At 44.7% G+C, this 22,601-nt stretch overlaps 1 protein-coding gene across 1 annotated transcript in view; it reads right to left on the bottom strand.

The window, feature by feature from the left end:
- LOC144783757 (D-serine dehydratase-like) overlaps positions 1 to 22,601 on the bottom strand; it is a 667,234-nt gene that overhangs the window by 562,587 nt on the left and 82,046 nt on the right. The window lies entirely within an intron of this gene.

The raw sequence follows: 22,601 nt of genomic DNA, 5'->3' as shown, positions 1-22,601 counted from the left end.
TGCTGCTGCGGGGGCAGCTCATTTACGTGAAATACGGAGCAGCTGCTTTAAAGCCGCTCCCTGTTTCACTGGCAGGCGGCAATCTAACTGCACTTTTAAAGGGGAATAGAGATCCCTTGCAGGCGGGTGCAGTCAGTGACTGCACCTGCCTGCAAAGGGATGTCTGGGGGGGGGTCCATAGAACCTCTTTACCCTCTTCAGAGGGCTGCTCTCAGGAGGTGCGCCTCCCGAGGGCTTCTTTGTCTCTGCGCCCACGTCGGTAATACAACACGGGTGCCAAGGCAAAGGGATTCTCTCATTTGCATGGGACACACCCCATGCAAATGGGGGACCCCCCCCCCTTGAAGATAGTGCTGGTGCTTTATGTGCGTCAGAGTTATTGGTATTACAGAAGGGGCTGCACAAGCATCTGCAGCCCCTCCTGTAATACCCAAGTGCCCCTGGGGCACGCAAAGCAGGTGCAAACGCCTGTTGCCCCCCTGGGGCACTCTGTAGTACAGCCCCTGATGCCACATTATGCAAAGACAAACAATGGAACAAAAAGTAGCTGTTTTATTCAATGACAGTTAAAGACAGTCATCGGACTAAAATAAAAAAACACACATATCGGTATTACGGACCAAACAATCAAACTAAGTATTCTATATGAATATCAAAAAAGAAATCATTAAAATAGATTTCCCACTGCTCATATTTTTTACTACTATGTATTCCGTTCCTGTTTAGACAAGTTTACTTCAAACATACTTGTCTTAAGAAACCATCAGGGACGGTGATAATTTTTAACCCTAACTCATCTACAAATGTTTTATACAGATTATCTAGTCAATGTTGGAAAATTGTTCATGTCATGTTTTAAGATCAAAACATGATATTTAAATGCATGTTGTACTTTTCAATTGATGTTTAAATCTTTCATACAGCAAGTGCACAGAGGGATCAGCTGTGCCTGGAAGGGTAATCAACTGGCAGGATGGGGAGTGAAGCTGGGCACATCCCTACTTGCAGTTGATAGACTGTGCCCTCCCTTCACACAAAGGACTTGTCACTCCTGCATTGTTCATGCAGTCAGCTTGGAGCCAGCTCAGGGGAGTCAGGAAACTTTAAGCACATCAAAGGGAATTCTCAAGAAACTCTTCAGCTCACTTTCTGGACCTGCGATAGGACACTCAGAGGACTGCCTGCTGCTGTGGCCTGCTGTGTACTTCAGAAGACTGCTTTTCTGCACCTGGAAGGACTGCTTTGCTGTCTTAGGTCTTCCTTGAACCCTCAGATGCCTGCACTCCTGCTTGAGCCTTGTTCTACTGCTGAACCCAGGACTACCAGAGTAAATGTAAATTGATATTGTATAGCGTACTACTCACCCGCAAGGGTCTCAAGGCGCTTGTACAAATACCGCTGTGGAACCCATCCTGGCTTTCCATGTGAGGTGTCCACTCCTGGGCACCCCCAAGGTGGAGGCCAGGCATCCTTAGCGTTGTGGGGCCGTTGTGGAGATTAAGCAAGCTATTGCCAGAGTTGCAGAGTGGGACTCCATGATTGGAATAGGCACCGAGGCGAGAATTATCAGGTCCGTGGAATTTTGAGCCCAAGACCCGCCGAGGCGGGGAATTGAACTCTGGTCCCGGGCTAGACCTCTGCATCAGGGTCTGCCGCTCTAACCATTGAGCCACACTTCTGACTCCAAGGGCTAGTTGGCTGGCCTTCTGATCAGAGCCTCAGGAAAAGAAATAGCTCCCAGCATCCTGAACCCGTACCTGCAATCAGTCTGAGTGAGTACTAACCCACTCCAAGGGCTGACCTTCCAGTCCTAAAATCTTGGTGGCGGTGCTAAAGGTGCCTAGATAGCCAAAATCCAAAACTTGGGACGTACAAAATGTTTGGTTAAGAATTTTTTGAGAACCGAGAGTAGACCAGGACCAGCCTGCTCATCTATCTACCCAAGGAGCATCGTTGATCTGCCTGACTTTACGTCAGCACCCACCACAGGAGTAAACAGTGTTCAGCGGTCACCCGTCAAAGTGGTAGCCGGCCTCCAGCCTCGTCGCGCTGGTGATTTTCAACTTAAAAAAAAGAGACGGAGGGCCTGATTATGATGGCGGTGGGACCGCCACCATCAAGCAGTTGGTGGCGGTCCCACCGCCATCTGCCCCTGCAGGTCAGCCCACCATATTACGATGCAGCGGGCAGAGGTCTCTGGTGGAGAGACAGCCCGCCGTGGTTCCGACGGGCTCAAAGAGCTCATCTTACCATCGGAGGGACAGTAATACCTACAATAGGGGCAGTGCCTGCCCAGGCACCACTGTAGGGATAACAAAGGCCCTTTTTTTGCATGCCCTTGTCATGACGGTGAGCTAGCAATGAAAAGGCAGGCAGCTCCTAGTGGGCCCCCCTTCCCACATGACCCTCCGCAATGGGCCCTGGGGGCACCTATGGTGCCTCCCTAAACCTCCCCTCCCTGCACCATGTGGTGGGCACTGCATGGTGACTGCCACATGCGGTGCCTGCCACATAGCGCAGAGATGCTTTAAACCCGCAGCACATGCCGCAATACAAAATATACACATTGCGACCTCTGTGAAGGTGGTCGCATCGTAATGCGGGCAGTGGGACCACCCACTCCTAGACTGGAAGTCCTGCTTCCACCACAGTGCCGGTCGGATAAGAGTCTGACCAGCATCATGATCAGGCCCTAAGACTGAACCTAGAAATCTTCACAGCGACTTCGGCCAGCAGCTCTTCCTTGGACACCGCCTGCAGCCTTGCCGCGCTGAGCTTTACCTTCTCAGAACATTTTTGTGGAAATTTCTTCCAAGTATGAAGGTAAGCGCCTACTGGGTCCAATTCACTCTCTGGATCTGACCCCCACTCCATCGCGGTCTGCAATATTTTTAAACTTTGATCTGGTCTTGCGTGGCTAGAAGTCTGCAGTTGGCACTTTAATATTTCACTTGCTAGTTTTTACCTTAAATTTCAAAAAAACATAATAACTCTTGTTCTACCAATTGGATTTTTGTCATTTTGATGTCAAATAGTTTATTCAAATTCCTTCTATATTTCTAAATTGGTGTGGGATTTTTCTTGTCTAGTGTTTTCACTTTATTGCTGTTTGGCTGCATAAATACTTTACACATTGTCTCCAAGTTAAACCTCACTGCTATGTGCCAAGTTACCAGAGGGTTTAGCACAGGTTAATTAATTGACTTTTGTGGTTCACCCAGACAGGGATTGTGGGTGTTGCTTGAGCAGGGTTAACACCCTACTAAACCTACAGCCCAATTTCTCACAAGAATCCATTGTGATTCAAACTCATAATTCTGAGTATTTTTCTTTTATAAGATTTACTCAATCTGCCTCTGTACTACTAACTTATTCACACTTAGGTCAAAAACTAGAAGTCACCCTTTGGTTTAATATCTGATTTCTGTATTTCTTGTTACCCACTTTGATTTTAGCTCCAAGTTATAGGTATGCCATGTTCTCAAATCGGGTTAACATTCTCTACATAATGTTCCGTTTTGAAATTTCAATCACACAAGTTACAGAAGTGACAAGTGACTGGTATTAAAATGTAGATATCTCATCCCTAACTTAATGGTAATCTAAAAGCCACCCATCGTTATACGAACCACTGGTTCTGGGTGTCTTTTAGTATAAATCTGAAATAACACCTGTTTAGCTATAGATTCTTTAATATGGATAACCATGTTCTGTAGGTCTCTATTAAAATTATATAGCAATTACTGTAACTGCCACGAGGACATTGGAAACTCAGAATCTATGTTAAGTCCTAGTTCTGCTGCCTTCAGCTTATTTATCCAAAAGTGTCACTTTTTAGCTTACATTTTCTATTTTCAATTCTCGTTTGTGGTCAGATGTGCGTAGTATCAGCAAATCTGATACTTTCATAGCATTATGATAAGATATTTGCCCAAATGTATCAACACTAGAAGCTTCTCAGTTTGTTATTTAGGGCTCTAGGAGCATAACCATTTCTCATTGTGAGGTCTTATTGCTGAGCCTACATTTTTTAAAAGAGGCAGATAATAGCTTAGACACAGTAACTTATTTTGCAATTAATGTAATCGCGAATCTGATGACTTTTTCATTTCACAAACCGTAAAGGTTACCTGTTTCCCTTTTGTATAGGCATGACACCTGCACTGATCACATTAAAAAAAATTATACTGGTGGGAGCCAGGCCTTTCGAACTTCCAGTATTCCATACTGTATCATATCCCTTGGGCTCAGTGTCTCTGTAACAGAGTATATGTGGTTGCTTCCAGCCATTTATTTAATACTGAATCTCACACCAGATTTATTGCATACTTTTCTAGATTAAACAATGTGCACTCTTTTTCTGTCTGCTTTGTCAGTTACCTTATCTGAGTATCCCTTTGTTTCCATTTATGTTCGATGTTACTTTCTCCCTTCTGATATTTTAGTGGTGGGCTATACAATTTCTTAGCTCTTATGGGACTCATGGAATTTCGCATAATGTTTTGATTGATAACTACTTCCAAGTCGCATAAAAACAACAGATATTACACATGGTACAGAAACTCTACACTATCAAGTCCCTCATGAGCAAAATGGTATAGTATGTATATTCTCATGCGCAGAACACTTGAGACAAAAATATGTGATATATAACATGTTAAAGAGTGCTCACATGAAGTTTCTGCTCCAAAACAAGGGAAAACTTAATGCAATCAGCGTAGGTGTTCGAAACCTTCGAAAACACAATGGGTAGCTCAGTAATCTGTATCTCTGTGAGCCTAAACTTGCACATTTAAAAATTATGCACAATCGCAAGTGAAAAAGACAGATATTCCACTGCCAAGAATACACATAAGCATGATTGCAGCTTAACTAATTTTAAATGTGTAGAAAGTCCAGACAACGCTTCAAAGGACCCTGAGGAAAAAGTAGTCTTTCTTCATGCCACATAAAAATGAACCTGCTTATTCTGAAATAATGCTATGTTGAAGAGGTATATATTCAGCATAGCATATTGTAATTATTCAAATGGTGAAAACAACCATGCACATCATGTAATTTTAGGAATCTTTACAGAGGGCCGATTTATTGTATTTGTGATATATGTAAAGCAGGTCTCTCAACTGGGCATACGTCAGTAGATAATGCCAGCTCATCATTTCTCCATTTTGGTACCTCCCTGTGAGGCATAGTCAGTTCAGCATAAATAATTTATTTTTCCAAAAGGTTTAATTTTCTATCATTAACTATCAAGAAAAGATATTAGCAGAGGCACATCTTTTTTAATCAATGAGTAATATTACATTTATTGTGTATGTTATCAATACAACTTATTTGCAATGAGGAGATGTATTCATTGTCAACTTGCAACAGCGACACTGATGAACGGCATCCGTTTTCTACCACTATATTGCACTTGAAATATCAACCCTCCGCAAATATTGTATCTATAATATCAACTTTACCACTGCATCACAAGGTAAGTCTAGGTAAGTAGATGTTGTGCTAAGAACAGTAAATATAGTCACCTTGGTGATATAGTGGTAGGTGAAGTAGTTGATGCTATATTTTTGTTGGCTGATGTTTAGACTACGATAAAGTAACATTCAACCCTGCCATCTTGTAATTACCATCAAAGTTTTAGAAATAATTCCTTTTTACAAGAAGTGCGAGAGAACATCCCCAGGCAATTATAGACCAATCAGTCTGATTGATAACCTGCATAAGGTTTACTGTCATCAAATACTGTCCAGGCTACAAGACTGGTTGGACGAGGGGGTGGTCCTGTCACGCTTCCAAGCAGGGTACGGCTCAAAGGTGAGCACTACTGACCGGGCCTTTCGCTTGAATCTCATAAGATGGAAATATCTGGCCCTCTCCAAAGACCATGTTTACGCTGCTTTTTTTCAACTTGAGGGCTGCGTTTGACCTGGTCCCGAGATACAAATTGTAACTTTCCCCATCTAGATTGGGTGTAGATCCTTGCTTGTTGAACATCCTCAAGAGGCTACAAGAGGAAACATATGCACAGGTGAGATGGGGGACTAAAGAGGAGCTCACCAAACGCATTCCTACGCATGTAGAGTGCGCCATTGGTGCGTTCTTGTCTCGATACTGTTTTTGGTTTATATTAACGACCTCGTGGACATTTTGTCAACATGTATCCATGACTGTCTTAGAATAAGGGGCTTGCCAACACCTGCATTACTATTCGCGGATGATACGGTGTTGCTCTTTCGTACCCCATGGGCCTGCAGAATCTGTTGAAAAGCTTTACAGAGCAATGTGAATGTAGAGACCTGCAAGTTCATACCCCCAAAACCAAGCTCCTGTCCCTAAGTCCACATACATCACACAAAGGTGGATTTTATATGTGCGGTTCTAAGCTACAGCAGGTTAATCAATTCAACTATCATGGGAGGAGGTTCGACAAATCTAGCAATTGGAAAGCCCAATTAATGAAATCTGAGCTCTCACTGACTCATGGGTCTACTTCAGTTTCCAAACTTACAAAGCTACCACACCAAACACAGTGTCCCCAGGTGTAGAAAAGAATAGGGCCATGGTACAATCAGTAGCTTTATATGGGGCTGAATTGTGGTGGATGGAGAATCTCAAGGAGCTCACCACCAAAGAAAACTGCTATTTAATAACCTTATTCATTCTCCCTAGGAGCACACCCATTCTCTCACTGTGCTTTGATATTGGATTCAAATGAATTGAGGACATAGCAAAAATAAGTCCACTACTTTTTTGGGTGCGTTTATGGTCCTCCCCTGAATTGACCATTTATAGGTCTCCTCTCGAGGAGATAGTCAACCTGCGGAAGTACAGTACTATTCCCTGGGACAGTTATACTAAGGTGCAGCGGAATAATTAGGGCTTGGGCATGTATTGGTCAGTCCCTTCTCTAATCAAACCGAACTGTAAGGCAATTGTCAAGGAGAAATACTGGGCCCATGTGATTGAATGGTACCATCGAAATGCGAAGCTAGGTGGATTGACAAAAGAATCTTTGGACTTTAAAATTCCCCCTCATTACAGCCTCAAATGGACACTTTTGTTACACCGCTAGCTTGTACCCTGTTAGTTAAAATTTAGACTTAGCACCTTGCATGTGAATAAATCCACGTAAAATGGAAATCAGATGGCTCTAAATCACAGGATGGCATGCTTTGCACTACCAGCACAGAGGATGTAGAACATGTATGGTTTTTTTTGTCCGCCTTATGCTAAACCTAGGAGATCATGGATCAAACCGATGTGCATCTCTTTGGGAAAAAGACATTTTAGTGATGGTTACCATATTTTAAGATCTGACATCAGTATCCCCATGACACTAAGTTTGGGTAGTTATCTTTAAGCAGTCAGGCATACCACGACATTGTTGGGCCTTCAGCTGTAACCAATTAGTATGCCCTATGAAGAAGATGTGCTGTGGCCCAACATGGGTGATACACTACTGAACGTATGACCAGTCAAATTTATATAACCCAGATTGAACTTGATGTTATTGTTACTGAAAGAAGATCGTTTTTTTAAACTGCTTTTATTGTGAGCCATGTTCTCTAGTACGATAAGAGGCCTTCCTCAATGTTTTGGCCAGCTAGATGCATTTTGCTTTCTTTAAGTGAACGAACTGAATGATATAACCTGCTTCTTTGTGACGGTTTTCCCACTTGGGTTCAATATTATCTACATTGGCATGTTCCCAGCTGCTGTTTCTACACTTACAGCACTGTGCTTCATGGTTTGTTTATGATCCAATTGCTGCTTTGCACATTTTGCACTTTAATTATGAATTTAATGTGTTTTCTTGTAAATGTTAAAGTGTTTTATGGGCTTGTTCCCGAAATAAACATTTTTGAATGAATAAATTCAAATACACAGGTTAAAAAGAGAACAGTGGCAGAATCAGTTAGAAATCAGAGATTATCCTAATGTTTAAAAACATGAAAAAGACCTGTAACTACAGTGCCAGAAGGATAAGACACACTAACTGAAAAAAATCTATCACTAGCTGATAATAGAAGGGGTCAAAGTACAACTGTTAAAGTAAAGAACCATAAAAAGATTAAGGCAGAAGGAAAAAAAAGAAGGCTACAAGGTGGAAACTGAAAAGAAAGAACACTAATAACAAAATTCTTAGCAGATATCAGTGGGACCCATTTCTCGTATGAAGGCATGTTGTGGGATTCAGTTAAAAATATCTGAAGCCCATAGGAAAAGTGACCCCACAAACTGATGTAAGTAGCCAAAGGTCTCACAAGATACAGCTGAGACAATATGCAATCATGGAATGCAAATCTCTACTCATCCAGTACTCTCCATCTCCAAACTTCCCATCCTAATTTGTTCTAAACTGCTGACCTCCTCTAGACAAGCATGGATTGTTTAGATCCTTGCTGCTCTTTTTCACAAAAATCACTTCAAAAATCACAAGGTTTGCATGCTGGAAGACTTCCGTATATGGTATGACCAACCTTAACTGCCCAAGGCTAAATGCCCCCTACTTAACCTAGAATCACTTAACATTGGTCATGTGGGAAGGACCAGAGATGAATTGGGCAATCAAATGCTTCACACATTTGACACCTGGAATAATCACAATATAAATTAGTTCAATTTTCTCATCTTGATGCCACCATTAATATCTAGCTACACATCACAAGATCTATGTTAGAGTCTGGAAAACACTATACCTTTCCGCCCTTCAGTCCTAACTTACCCAACCATCTCCCTACCTCCTAAGTAACAGTCCACCTCTGGCTCACATCTGACCTTGACAAACATATTCCACTTAACCTCCTTAATTACTCATTGCTGTCATAAAGGTGGTTGACTGAGACCTTTACTAAAATCTTTAAGAACAAAGAATGCAGGAAACAAAAGTTGAAACCACAATAGGAACATTTTACTGAAAGATTATTCCAGAATTTACAGGGGCCACTGTCACAACAAAATATTACGTTATTACTCCCAGAGCATGCCAGAAGCAACATGCCCATCAAAAGAGCTTAACAAGCTCATTATAGAATTTCACAACACAGAGTGCTTTACCTCTAGTGCTTCACTGACAAGAACTATGTGGCACCCTAGCGATCACGTCATCTCAAAAGGCAAAGATCTGCAACAATTTCAGTACACAAAATTGAATGAGGACGAACAAATCAACTTTAGCTCTTCTCTCATCTCCTTACCCTAGAGTTATAGGTTCACACTCTTTAACCTGGTTATCCACAGATCTTTTTTCCCAAACTTATCAAAGATTGGGGATGACCAGCAGACCCCTAACCATCGCAAATTCAAGAGCACTTCCTTCAACAACTAAGCAGCTGTCCCAGAAAAATCTGTTAACAACTAATCATTTAAAAAAAATAATAATTAGAAAGTGAAGTGTTAGATTTGGGGGTCTCTGGTTGGCACAGGTAGGTACTTGTGACAAATAGGGACACTCTCCTCTAGTCAGGGAAAAAGGATTACACACCTAAAATAACCCCTGCTCACCCTCTAGGTTGCGTGGCGCAAGCAGTCAAGGCTTATTTCAGAGGTGTTGTAAGTTAAGCAGTTGTGACCACATACAGTAACACAGTGACTACACTACAAATGGACACCACACAGGTTTTTTATCAAAAATAAGTAGACTTTATATAGAGTTACCACAAGACCATAAATTACAAAAATGCACACTATGATTATTTTAAGATGGCAGATTAAGCTTAGTTCAGTTCAGTTCTTAGATGCGACACTCTGCATCAATGTACCTTAAGTTGCGTTGCGCTTCCACGACCAGCAATGTCGCAGCAATGGGAAATGCGTAAAAGTTCAGACACAAAGAAATAAAGACGTGAAGATCTTCCAGATGCGGCACGCTTCTCGGGGATGCGAAAAACTCTTGGTTTGTTGCGTGGACTGCAGAGACGACACCCTTACGATGCGACAGCTCCAGCGGCGACGCTCTTCTCCACGATGCGTGAAGCTTCCGCTCGATGCATCAACTACAGCGGCGACATCCAAGATGCGACGGCAGCAGCTCCGATGGCGACGCGCTTCTCGGGGATGCGAGGTGCTCTATGTCGATGCGGTGCAATGCAGCAGTTCCAGCGGCGACACCCTCCTTCTCCGGAGTTGCGACGGCAGGCACAGCGATGGCGACACGCTCCGACCGCGTTGCGAGATTATTCTCCTGATGCGGTGCAGTGCGACAACCACAGCAGCGACACCCTCCTTCTTCGGAGTTGCGACGGCGACACGCTTCCTCTTCGTTGCGGCACGCTTCTCTCCGATGCGGTGCAGTGCGACAGTTCCAGCGGCGACACCCTCCTTTCTCCGGAGTTGCGACGGCAGGCACAGCGACGGCGACACATTTCTTCTTGTTGAGTCGCGCTTCCAGCTCCTTGCGACACGCAGTTCCTCAGAAGGCCCAAAACAGCAGCAGGCACTTCCAAAAGAACTCTGGGGAGCTGGGGGATGAAGTCTGTTGTCCCTGAGACTTCAGCAGGAGGCAAGCTCTTTTCCAAGCCCTTGGAGATCCTTCACAAGTTGAAAGCAAAGTTACAAAGTTCCTTTCTCCTTTCCTTGGCAGTAAGGCAGCCACTGCAGGCCAATCCCCCAAGCAGCACTTCAGCTTGGGAATAATCTCTCCTCAGTTTCTTCAGGTTCCTCTCCTCAGTAAAGGTTTCTTCTTGTAGTCCAAAAGTGATCTAATTTCATGGGATCAGGGTCCCAATATTTATAAACCAAAATCCTTTGTTCTCTGAGGGGAGAGGGGCCTTTGCCTAGTTCAAAACAGTTCCTGAGCACTTTGTTTACCAGACTTCTCCTTTCCTTTCACAGTGCAGGGCAGAGACATCAGACACCCCACCGGAGGTGGAGCCAGCATTGTGGAAGGCAAGTACAGTCCTGGAGCACTTTGTTGACAGGACTCCTTCTCTTCCTTCAGTGTGCAGGGCAGAGACATCAGCCGCTCCCCAGGGGGTGGAGCCAGCATTGTGGAAGGCAGGCACAGCCCTATTCAGAGTTCAGGTGCACTCCTCCCTCCCATCTAGATGCAGATCTCTCCATTCACCACTGGGTGACTCAGCCTGTATCCTGGAATTCCCCAACCCTGTCACTCACAGAAACCAGACATAGGAATACACAAACTAGCAGAGGCAGGTTTGAATGGTTAGACAAGCAAATGCCTACTTTCTAAAAGTGGCATTTGCAAACAAAGAATATTAAAATAAACTTTACTAAAAGATGTATTTTATTATTCTGAGTTCAGGCATACTAAACTCGAATTTCTACCATGTTCTCTGAGCCTGTTAGGATTATAAAATGTAACAATTCTAAAAGCCCATTCTGGCCTATGGAGAACAGGTAGCCTTGCAATTGGTAAAAACGAAAATTGCTGTAATTTACTATTAGGACATGCCACACACACCAGGGCTTGTCCTACCTTATACTTACAATGCACCCTGCCATTGGGCCTACCAAAGGGGTGACTAATATGAAGAAAAGGGAAGGTTTAGGGACTGGCAAGTGGGTGCACTTGCCCAGTCAGCATGACAGTACTAGACTGCACGCAGGCTCTGCAATGGCAGACTTTAGACACATTTTACAAGGCTGCTTCTGTGAGTGGCACAACCAGTGCTGCAGGCCCACTAGCAGCATTTGGATTACACACCCTGGCACACTTAGTGCACTAGACTAGGGTCTGACAAGTAAACCAAATAGCCAAACATGGAATCACTAATCCATACATCAATTTACAGTAGGGAACACTTGCACTGTGGCACTGAATAGCAGTGGCACAGTGTCCAAAGCATCTAACACCAGCAAAAACACATGAGGCAACAGCAAAAATGGAAGGGAGGCCCGCGCCAAGGGTGCCAGGTCTAACATGAAGCAAATGATCCTTCCTCATATCAGATTATTTTCAATAGACTGTTCTCAGGCAAACTCATTAAAAGATCTGACAATGGTCACTTATCAACCTTGAAAGGAAATAACCTTCTTTCTGACTATCAAACTGGACTCCAACATTGCTGAAGTGCAGAAGAAGGACTGATTAGCAAATGGCACAACATCAAAGCGATCATTCATTCAAAAGTACTCAAGACACTCTTACTAGACCACTCCTGTGTCTTTGATGTTTTTCATCATCGTACACTACTACAGAAACACAAATACTAAGGTATAGACGGCACTGTCCTGAAAATGGTTGTCGCCTTCCTATCTAACAGATATCTCATCATATAATTTGCCCCTTACACATTGACAGTCCCTCAAGGCTCCATCACTGCCCCTCAGCAATTCAATGTGTTTTCCTTGGCCTTTTTCTTGGCCCATTCTCCATTCTGCTATAATTTTACTGATGACACACACTAGAAAATCCATTGGATCTTGCTTCCTATGTCCTAGTGAAATGACTCCAAGAGTTGTTTTTTGCAGTTTTATACCGCGCAAACCTGGCACAAACGCATCAGAGTGCTTTACATAAGCACCAGGTTACATTACACAAGGTAGGATTTTTTTAATAAGGCACTAGGAGATTAAATAATTTTTTCAGGTGCTGGGAGATCAAGTGATTTGCCCAGAATCACAGGCTGTTGAACCAACGCCAGAACTCAAACCCGGTTCCCTAGTTCCAAAGTTGGTAGCTCAGGCCATTAGGACACATCTTGTCCCCTGATCACAGTATGTGAAATACCCACTTCAAACTTAACACATTTAAAACTGAGATACAAGCTGGTGGCAAATGAATTAACTACCACCAGTATGGCATCTGGCAAAAAGAGCATGTTTAACTCCAAATCCATCAAATCAAGTAAGGAATCTAGGGTAATTATAGCCTACAGTCACAAACCTGTGACACAAGTTAATGAAGTTACCAAATGTTTTTTCTGCACTATGCACTGCCAAAACAAATGTTCCTTTACCTAGATTTACCACAAAGGGTACTCCCCTGGGACTACACAAATTGCCTGTAACTTAGAGTCCTTCTCATTATGCTGGCTATCTGAGGATTGGCGGGCCACATTTGTGCATCCATGGCACTGGACAAATCTTTCTTCAGCATAAATTCCACCTATCTCCAACCTTCATCACTATGCTTGGTTTGCCTTACGCTTAACCATACATTTCTTCAAAATGTCTTGCACTGTCAGTAGCTCCTTCTCTAGTCAGGGGTTAAAGAACTACAACTCATTGTCAGCTAGAATATGAATAACAGACAAACACCTTGATTTCAGAAGAGCAATAAAGGCCCAGCTCTTTCCGTGCATATAACTTCCTATTTACCAGAAAAATCTTTTTTTTTAACGTAAAAACAAGGGTATGTAGAAAAGGGCCTCTTTTTGACATGGTCACCCCCATTTCTTGCCTGGTACAGATGCTATTTTGACAGAAACAGGCCCCCAGTGCCAGTGCTGTTTCCATTTAAAGAAGGTAAGTTATAACCCAAGAAGTCTAGTTATAACCCAATTGGCAAGTACTTTAGCAACACTGAAAACCCCTAGTAAATGATACCCATGGTACATAGGGAATGGGTACTAGAGAGGGTCCCTAAGGTGCAGCAGAATGTATTATGCTACCATAAGGGACCCACCCAAAAACAGCAGGCAGACTAACATTGTAGGCTGCGTTAAACGGTGCAAACCATTTTTGAAAACACGGCATGGTACATTTCTTGTACACTGCATGTAATGTATGTAGGTCACCCCTACAGCAGGCATAAGAGCCCTAAGGCAGGATGCATTATATTATCTATGGGGGCACATCTACACGAGCAAATATGCCCCTGTGATGTCTAGCTCCATTACTAGATATTGCAAGTGATCAGAAAGCCATCTACAGGACATGCACTGGGCACTGGTCATTACGAGTTACCCAGCTACATGATGGCTTCGCAGAAACTAGTGGTGTTTGGTATCAAACACCTTGTCTTAATAAATCTGAAACTGATGCTAGTACTACATTACTTAAGACATGCACCCAGAGGGCATCTTAGAGGTGCTCCCTGAAAACCTTCAAGTTACAGAGTGTGCTGGCTGACTGGTATCTTTCAGCCTACCACCCCATATGAGCTTCTGACCCCAGCCAGCGCTCCCAGAGATCAGAAACAATGCCTGCACCGGCAGAAGGTGATCACACCTCCTCCAACAGGATGGCTACTGATTTAGCATATCAAGGCAGCCAGAGGCTTCAAAGCCTCTGTCACCTTTGATATGCGACCCCTGCTTCCCCCAGACCTTGTGAATGCTACCCCATGTCCTGAGGCCCATTTGGCACCAGACCTGGCAGGAAAATTAGTTAGAGGGCGTGTAACACTTTCAGGCAAGAAACACCCATAAGGTGGGACATCTGAAGTAGACAGCCAAAGAAGGGTTTCACCATCAAAATTATTTTTTGCGGTGTTACAGCACACTACAGAGCAGAATACTTTACAATGTATACATGGTGTAACCTTCTTTTACATAATTGACACATTACAGTTTCTGTAAAAAAAAAAAAGAACAACACAAAAAAAGGAAAGAGCAAGCAAAATAGACAACTCAGAATATCCAACTGGTAGAGGGGGAGAGATAATCATCCCTTCTACGGTGTACTATTCAAGCCCCTTTTCCATTGCTCAATGGGGCTCCAGATTTTCTTCCCAAGTATTCTACCCCTTCGACCTTTCCTTGCATAAATTGCATTTTCTAAGTTATAAGCAGCCAGCAACCTGGCTAGCCAGAGATGAAGGCTAGGAGGCGCTTTATCTAGCCAAGCCTTGGCTATGCATATGCGCAACACCGCCATAGCCATGAAAAGAAATTCTTCATGTGGGCCCCCTGCATCTACATTAACCCCCAAGATGATCAAATTCGCTGAAAGGGCAATCTTAATCCCCAAAGAGGTATCAAGAAATTTCTCAACCGCCCTAAGAAGTGTGTGCAACTGCGGACAGGTAGTGAAGATATGGATTATGTCTGCCTCAGTGGAGTCACAACGACGGCAGGTAATGCCTGACGTGCTTCCCCACTGGGCTATCCTTGCAGGTGTGTAGTACAGGGAATAAACCGTCTTGTATTGTTGTGCTTGTAAAGTGGCCGAGCGATGTATAGTCCGTCCCAGATCCAAGGAAACCTGAAACCCCTCCTGAGTGGTGCCTAGTTTCTCTGCCCATTTTGCAGCATATTTATCAAGGTCATCCGGTTTAACTGCAATAAGTTCTGTATAGAGCCTGCGTATCGTGCAGTCTCCCCTGCCTTCAATAGCGTCTAAAATGCAATTGTGGCCAAACCCTAGAGGTCCACCGTGCTTACTAGAAATAAAACTCTGTACCTGCAGGTATTTAAAAAAACTCCTGCTATCTATACCATACTTAGATTGTAATTCCGAGAACTGGAACACTCTGCTAGGGCCCAAAAGATCACCTATTTTCTGAATACCGTGCTCCTCCCAGTCCATCATCACTGGGTCCCTGAATATTTCTCCTGGCAGGGAGATGTTTGTTAACATACGAGTATAGATGCTGAACCTTCAAAGACCAAACTTCTTAGAGAAAGCTACCCAGATCTTATACGCCGCTTGTGGTGTCTTAAATTGTGTGTGTTTATAATAGCTGAAGTCTATACAGTTTAAAAAGCAATTCCCTGCTTCACTCCCCATCTGGATAGAATATATGTTGGTATAACTGAGCCTGCCTCCCAAACCCCCTACTCCTTCCCCTGCTCCTCCTATGAAACCCTGCATGTATGGAAGTGCGCTGCCCAGTAGTACATTCTGAAATCTGGGTCCCCAGCCCCCTCTCTCTCTGGGCAAGGTAATATAACGGTCAGCTCTCCTTGTCTTGCCATGGGCCCAGATGAATCTATTCAGTATATGTTCTAGTGTGCGGAACCATTTGGCCTAAAAAAAAAAAGAGGGATCGCCCTAAACAAATCAAGAAACATAGGCAGTATAATCATTTTTATGACGTTTGTACAGCCCACTAGTGTCAGGTGAAGATTGTGTATCCTTTCAAGATCCCCTTTAACTTTATTTATTAGTGGCTCCATATTGTGCTCTACCAATCTACTTAGATCCGATGATTTCCTAATCCCTATATATATAGCTGATGGTACCACCCTGTCATCCTCGCAGAATGTGAAAGCGTTCTTAATTATCTGGGTTTTAGCCCTGTTGATTGCGTACCCTGAGACTATCCCGAACCCCCTGGCGTCTATCTCAACCACCTTAATAGCATCGGTTGGAGCTGAAGTGATGATGGCAATGTCGTCTGCATATGCAAAAATGTTGTACTTCTCTCCAGGCGGGATCTTATTGTTATATTCTAGCCTGCGTAGCAGTGGATCCATATATAAAGCAAATAGCAATGGAGAGGAAGGGCACCCCTGCCTAGTCCCACGCTTGATCTGCAGCGGGTTGGTGAATCCTCTGTTGATTTTCAATCTGGCCGACGGATCCCTATACAGCCCCTATGTATCCGCATATACCACACCACCTCATAACCATCCATAGGTAGTCCCAGGAGACCCTGTCGAATGCCTTCTCTGCATCTAATAGCAAGGCCGCGGCAGGGTCCCCTGAGACCTCCGCTGCATCGAACAGTGTCATCATCTGCCTTATGTTTTGTGTAGTTCCCTTTCCCAGGATGAAACCATGCTGCGTGGGACTGACCAAGCTCTCGATCACCCTACCTACCCTCATAGCCAATATTTTAGAGAATATTTTCGCGTCGGCGTTCATGAGTGTAATAGGCCTGTAAGAGCCAGGATCCAAAGGACGTTTGCCCTTTTTCAAGATAACTATTATATCGCCAACCCCCCCCAGGAATTTGGTATCGATATCCCCTGTTGTGCTTGTACCATAGTGGCCTGTATATCCTTACTTAGCAACCCACAAAAAACGTTATAAAATTCAGCCGGTTTCTGATCCGGGCCTGCCGCTTTACCCGAGGGGAGATTTTCCAATGCAGTGGCTGTCTTCTGTAATGTTATAAGGAGGTCCAGAACAGCCTTTTCCTCTTCAGAAAGAACCAGATGCAGAATACCCTTTAAATACTCCTGAATGGAAGCTGCTTCACTTGTCTGGGTTTGATCATAGAGTGTCGCATAGAAGAGTCTAAAATCCTCCCTTATTCCTCCAGAGTCTGTAACTACAACTCCTTTATTTCCCCAGCCGCCAGTTTCTGCCTTGTACGAATCGCAAGGATGTGCCCTACTATCTCGCTAAGTTCGTAGCAACTCTCTCTTTCACTCAAGTAACTAGCAGCCGCCTTTCTAGAAATACTCTCACTTGCCTCTGCTTTGCCTAGTGTGATCCTAAGGAGGATATCCTCCAGGGGCGCCTTCCTTTCTATAGCTGCATTCAGCTCCTCCTCTGTCTCTGCCAACTTTCTTGTGATTCTTTCTATTCTGTCCTTTTCCTGCTTTTTTTAATGTAATGTATAGCTTAATGTCTCGCCTCTGACGCCAGCTTTAAAAGCGTCCCAGATATCGCCTGGGGAGGCACTATCTCTGTTTATCTCCAAAAACACACCAAACCACTCGTTCATATGTTTAACGTATTCCTCTTCTTTCAAAAGAGCCCTCTCAAAGGTCCAGTTATTTTCTTTAATCCCAACTTTCCCCAGTTTAAGCGTGAGTATTAAAGGATTGTGGTCGGATATTATTCTAGGTTGTTTATCTATCCGTGCTCTTGTGGCTAGTGAATTTGAAATCAAGAAGTAGTCCAATCTTACGGAAATCCTATGGGGTGCTGAGTAAAATGCGCTACCGGTGCCTACAGGGTTAAACCGAGCCCATAAGTCTGCTAATGAGTTATGATATACCAGATTAACTATTGCTTGGCAAGTCCTCTTCTTGCGGCCGGTGTAAACCTGCCCGACCTCTGTGCCTAGACCAGTCAGCCCATTGATATTGAAGTCATCACAGCATATAATAGGTTCTGGATACAAAACACGGAAAGGAGACCAGGTCAATTAGTGGTGTGCTGTCCTGAATGGAGGGCAGGATTCACAAGGACACCCGTGTGAATAAATATGTTGGGTCACACTGGGCAGGAAAGGTCCCATCAGACCACCCTCTTGGCGGCATATCATCATTTGGGGATGGGCAGTTATTCCATTTACCGCCCAATGTGATGATGCGGAAAAGGAAACCAGCCACAGTGGTGCCCAAAATAAAATAAAGTGCAGTGCTATGAAAAAAGTGATGCTTAAAAATGACTACCTAGATTAAAGAATTGGCTTATCGAAATGAGTATAGGTGTCATGATTAAAAATACGCCTAGTAGTAAATGAGTAAGACTACATTATGGCGCTGCGTAGATTGGTCGACTAGTTTCAGCTAGATGGAAAAGTATTCCAGCTTTCATCAGGACCTTGGATACAATACGCTACTGCAACATGATCTGAAGGGTGTACAGATATGACAAAGCAAAAGTTGCCTCAAAATATTTTACAAAGAAAAATGTCACCCAAGATTTGGAACCTCTACGTTAAGACCATTGCCGGGCGTTTCAGATTTGACTGCCCCGGGCTCACTTCCTTATTAACGCAGGTGAGATCATTTCCTTATTCAAGCCACACCTACCTTCAGATCATGTTGCAGTAGCGTATTGTATCCAAGGTCCTGATGAAAGCTGGAATACTTTTCCATCTAGCTGAAACTAGTCGAACAATCTACGCAGCGCCATAATGTAGTCTTACTCATTTACTACTAGGCGTATTTTTAATCATGACACCTATACTCATTTCGATAAGCCAATTCTTTAATCTAGGTAGTCATTTTTAAGCATCACTTTTTTCATAGCACTGCACTTTATTTTATTTTGGGCACCACTGTGGCTGGTTTCCTTTTCCGCATCATCACATTGGGCGGTAAATGGAATAACTGCCCATCCCCAAATGATGATATGCCGCCAAGAGGGTGGTCTGATGGGACCTTTCCTGCCCAGTGTGACCCAACATATTTATTCACACGGGTGTCCTTGTGAATCCTGCCCTCCATTCAGGACAGCACACCATTAATTGACCTGGTCTCCTTTCCGTGTTTTGTATCTAGTATTTGGGGCATAAGTTGGCAGGTCATTAAATTATTTCCCCTTTGACCCGCCACACATTTGTTTTTGAGTATAATAGGTTCTGGCCATGGAGGAAGTTCAGAGCCCAAAAACTCGAAAATGTCTGGGTCATCCTCTGTGGACCCATAGACTGATACTAAGGTGAATGTCTTGCCCTTAATACTACACTCAAGAAGTATTCACCTCCCCCACAAATCCTCCTTCTTCCTCTTAACTATAGTGACCCCCCTTTTGGCGAGTACGGCCACCCCCGAGTTTTAGTACCCTCTTTTGTGCACGCCAGTACTGAAAAACATCCCTCTCCCCCCTTATGACTATTAATCCCTGCTGTGCTTACCCCCTTACACATCGTGACCTCCCACCACCACTATCTTGGATGTAGGAACTGTGCTCTGGGGCCGGTAGAAGGGAGGCAGCAAAAGCCCCCTCCCCCTACTGCTCTTACATGACCCCTGAAGTGATAAGCAATATTACAGTTCGAGCAAGACTAGCCCGCTTAGCCACCATTCTGTCCCTTTAACTCCTCCATATACTCCTCTATATATTTCAGAGAAAAACATCCTCACTTGCCCCCTTGTGATTACATTAAGCCTAGCAGGAAACAAAAGATAAGCCTCTGAGCCTAGGGCCTGGAAAGGCGTAATTAACTGCCTTAACTTCCATCTTCTTTCCACCGTAACGTGGCAGAAATTGGGCCTGGCAAAGAAGGCAGTGCCGTTAAACGACCGCTTTTAGTCTGGTCTTGCCTTATCCATAATTTCTTGTCTAAGCAAGTAATTGCCGACATAAACCAAGATTGCCCTGGGCATACTCTCCTGTCCTCCTCCCTGCCCTTTCTTCATCGTAAATGGGAACCTGTGCACCCTTTGCACCTCATTCTCCCATTGCCAGGGTGAATCAGGAAAGGCTCCCTTCAATAGATTGATAACAAAGAGACTGACATCTTGCCCCTCCGCCCCCTCCACCACACCCAGTAGCCTGACATTGTTCCGCCTCTGGCGGTGTTCAAAATCCTCCAGCTTCCATTGCATGTCCTCTGCCAACTTTTCATGTGCCATTTTGAAAGTCTGCCAGCTACCAACATCATCTTCCAGCCTTCCCATTCTTTCCTCGACCTGCGTCACTCAGTCCGCCACTTTTTCATAAAGTTTATTCACTTTCCTCAGAGTGTTTTGAATTTTCTTTGTTGCCTGCCTAGCCTGCGGCTTTCTGCTCTTGCTTCCCCCTGCATTTGCTTAAGGGTATTAAACAATAAGTCTAATGAGGCAGGCTGGGCTGAAGGGGGATTATTGACAGTAACCTCTCCTTGTGTGGCTGGTGAGGTTTTCCATCATGATATAATTGAGAGGTGGCCGAGTAGTCTCAGAGAAGCTTTTTATTCATTCCCGAGGGGGTCTCAGGACCATTCATCCTTATTTTGGATCTTCGCTTCGTCTGCGTGCTCTTCTTTCCAGAAGTGCTGGACCCTGTGTCTGAGCCTTCCCCTGAACTTTCTTCGCTGGAGAGCAGAGATTCCAAGTCGTCATTCAGGGAATAGAAGCAGTCCCCCTCTGGTGAGCCCCCCCTTCTCTCCGACCCCCCTTGTTGCAGTATGTCATTTGCCTTGTCTTTATGCGTTGCCAAGCTAGTATCGCTACCTCAGGTACTCACTATTTGGCGTGGGGTGTTCAGTCCGGCCTCTACCATCAGCAGGGTGCTCATCATATCCTTGTTACCCGCATTTGCAACATCTAGTGCTACAGCAGTATCCAGGGGCTCTCCTTGCAACGCAACCTGCCTCGCTGCCTGGCAACCACTCTCACAGCGTCCTCGAGGATGACACTGTATTTGTTCTACCCCCTGTCGGCGTCAGGCTGTTCTGTGGTCTTCGTGTTGAAAGCTTGAACCACCGTAGGCTGCTTCATTGTTGTGTCTTTGTGTTTGGTACTTTCTTTTCCGGGCTTCTGCATCGGAGTGCTCCGAGCCTCCTCCGTACTGACAGGATCGCCTGCTTTTCCCCGTAGTTCCGTCTTTTTTTTTTGCTGCGGGATTCATCGCCTTCTGTACAGTGCCCGCGGAGCGCTGGGCCGTACCTGAGGCCGGGGGATCCTTCTTTGGCATTTTGTCTGCTCCGATCCCTGCTCCGATCCTGGGTTCCGTCTGTTCCTTCACTTGCTTGGGGGGGGTGTGGGGGCATCGTGATTACCGCTCTTGTGCTTAAGAGGAGGGTGAACTAGTTGCCTAGGCTGGTTTTGAAGGCGGCGAGTAAGAGGCTGAGTGGGGATGTCAGCCAGTTACCAGTCCTGTGTTCGCATTGTCTTGCTTGAGTCCAGATTTCCAAACCTCCAGGGGTGCACAGCATCCTATTCAGTACTCCGGCCTCATTTAGGAGGGAGAGGAAATAAATGCGACTGTGCGCTACGATCCAGCTGCGGACATCTTGCCCCCGCTCTTCACCATCTTGTTTTTAATGAGACTAGGACCTTGAGTCAGCATTATGCTCACTCTCCACAGGAAGGGGTCTTATAGGTGGTGTAGTCACCCTAGGAGTAGGTAACCATTTGGCTACTAACATACACTCCTCTAAACTCTCCTAAATTCAGTATTTAGAGCCCCCCCGACACCAGAAATGCAGATTAGTCTACCTGGTAACAGAAGAGCATAGAGAAGAGCCGAAGATGTGAAAACTGAGGTCCTGCACTAAAACTGGCAGCAAACCCTGCCTGGCTGTTTGCACCCCGACAATCATGGAGACCAACTCGTCCTGAAGCTGAACACCCTCCCCAAACCCTTGGAGGACTATCCAGCACTTCAACAACCAAGCAGCATCTCTCTCGGGGTGGAGGAGCCACTGCCCTGCATCTGCAAGCACCAACTGCATGTGTCTGGTACTCCGTTTTGCTGCCCACCAGGTCCACCATGGGAGCATCTTGCCAGGAAGAGGTCATCATGGTTCTAGGAGGTCAGCCCCATATCTCCAGTGAGTTTTGGGACGCTAGACCCTCGAAGAGTCCCATAGCATGAATCCCTTGTTTACTGTAGCATTTGCCACAATGAAGGCTTGTTGAGTGTCCAGCCCAGACACCATCAATGCCATAACTGACCTGCTGATGAGGGACATTCAGGATCAAGAAGGCCTGCCAACAAAGTGGCCCTGCTGTTCTGTTATTCTTTCCCTCCCAGGTAACTCAAGCAAAGTAAGAGCCCCCAACGCACGCAACCCGCCGGAAAAACACCTCTGCACCCGAGCCCCATAGTCCGAGTCTGAGCCATTCAACGGTATCCCTTTACCCCAGAGACCCTCAAAAGCAGAGCCCTTCTTTGGGTGGTTCTGACATCCTTGTCCCCAAGTGCCCACTTACAACCTTTCTTTCACAGGTACCCTGCCACTGACTTTAACGCTTAGCGCTCGTGGCTACCAATGCGACCAGTACCACTGCACTTGGACTCACGAGGGAGGTAAAACCGAACTGCTGGAGGTTATTTGGACCTTGGTCCCTAAGCACCCTAAATCCCAAAAAGCACCCTCAAGAAATGTTCCCAATATCTATATGCAGTTTATGTTTCTC

Source organism: Lissotriton helveticus, chromosome 10 (genome assembly GCF_964261635.1).
Source record: "Lissotriton helveticus chromosome 10, aLisHel1.1, whole genome shotgun sequence".
Classification (NCBI taxonomy): domain Eukaryota; kingdom Metazoa; phylum Chordata; class Amphibia; order Caudata; family Salamandridae; genus Lissotriton; species Lissotriton helveticus.
This window is presented reverse-complemented; position numbering and strand designations above follow the sequence as displayed.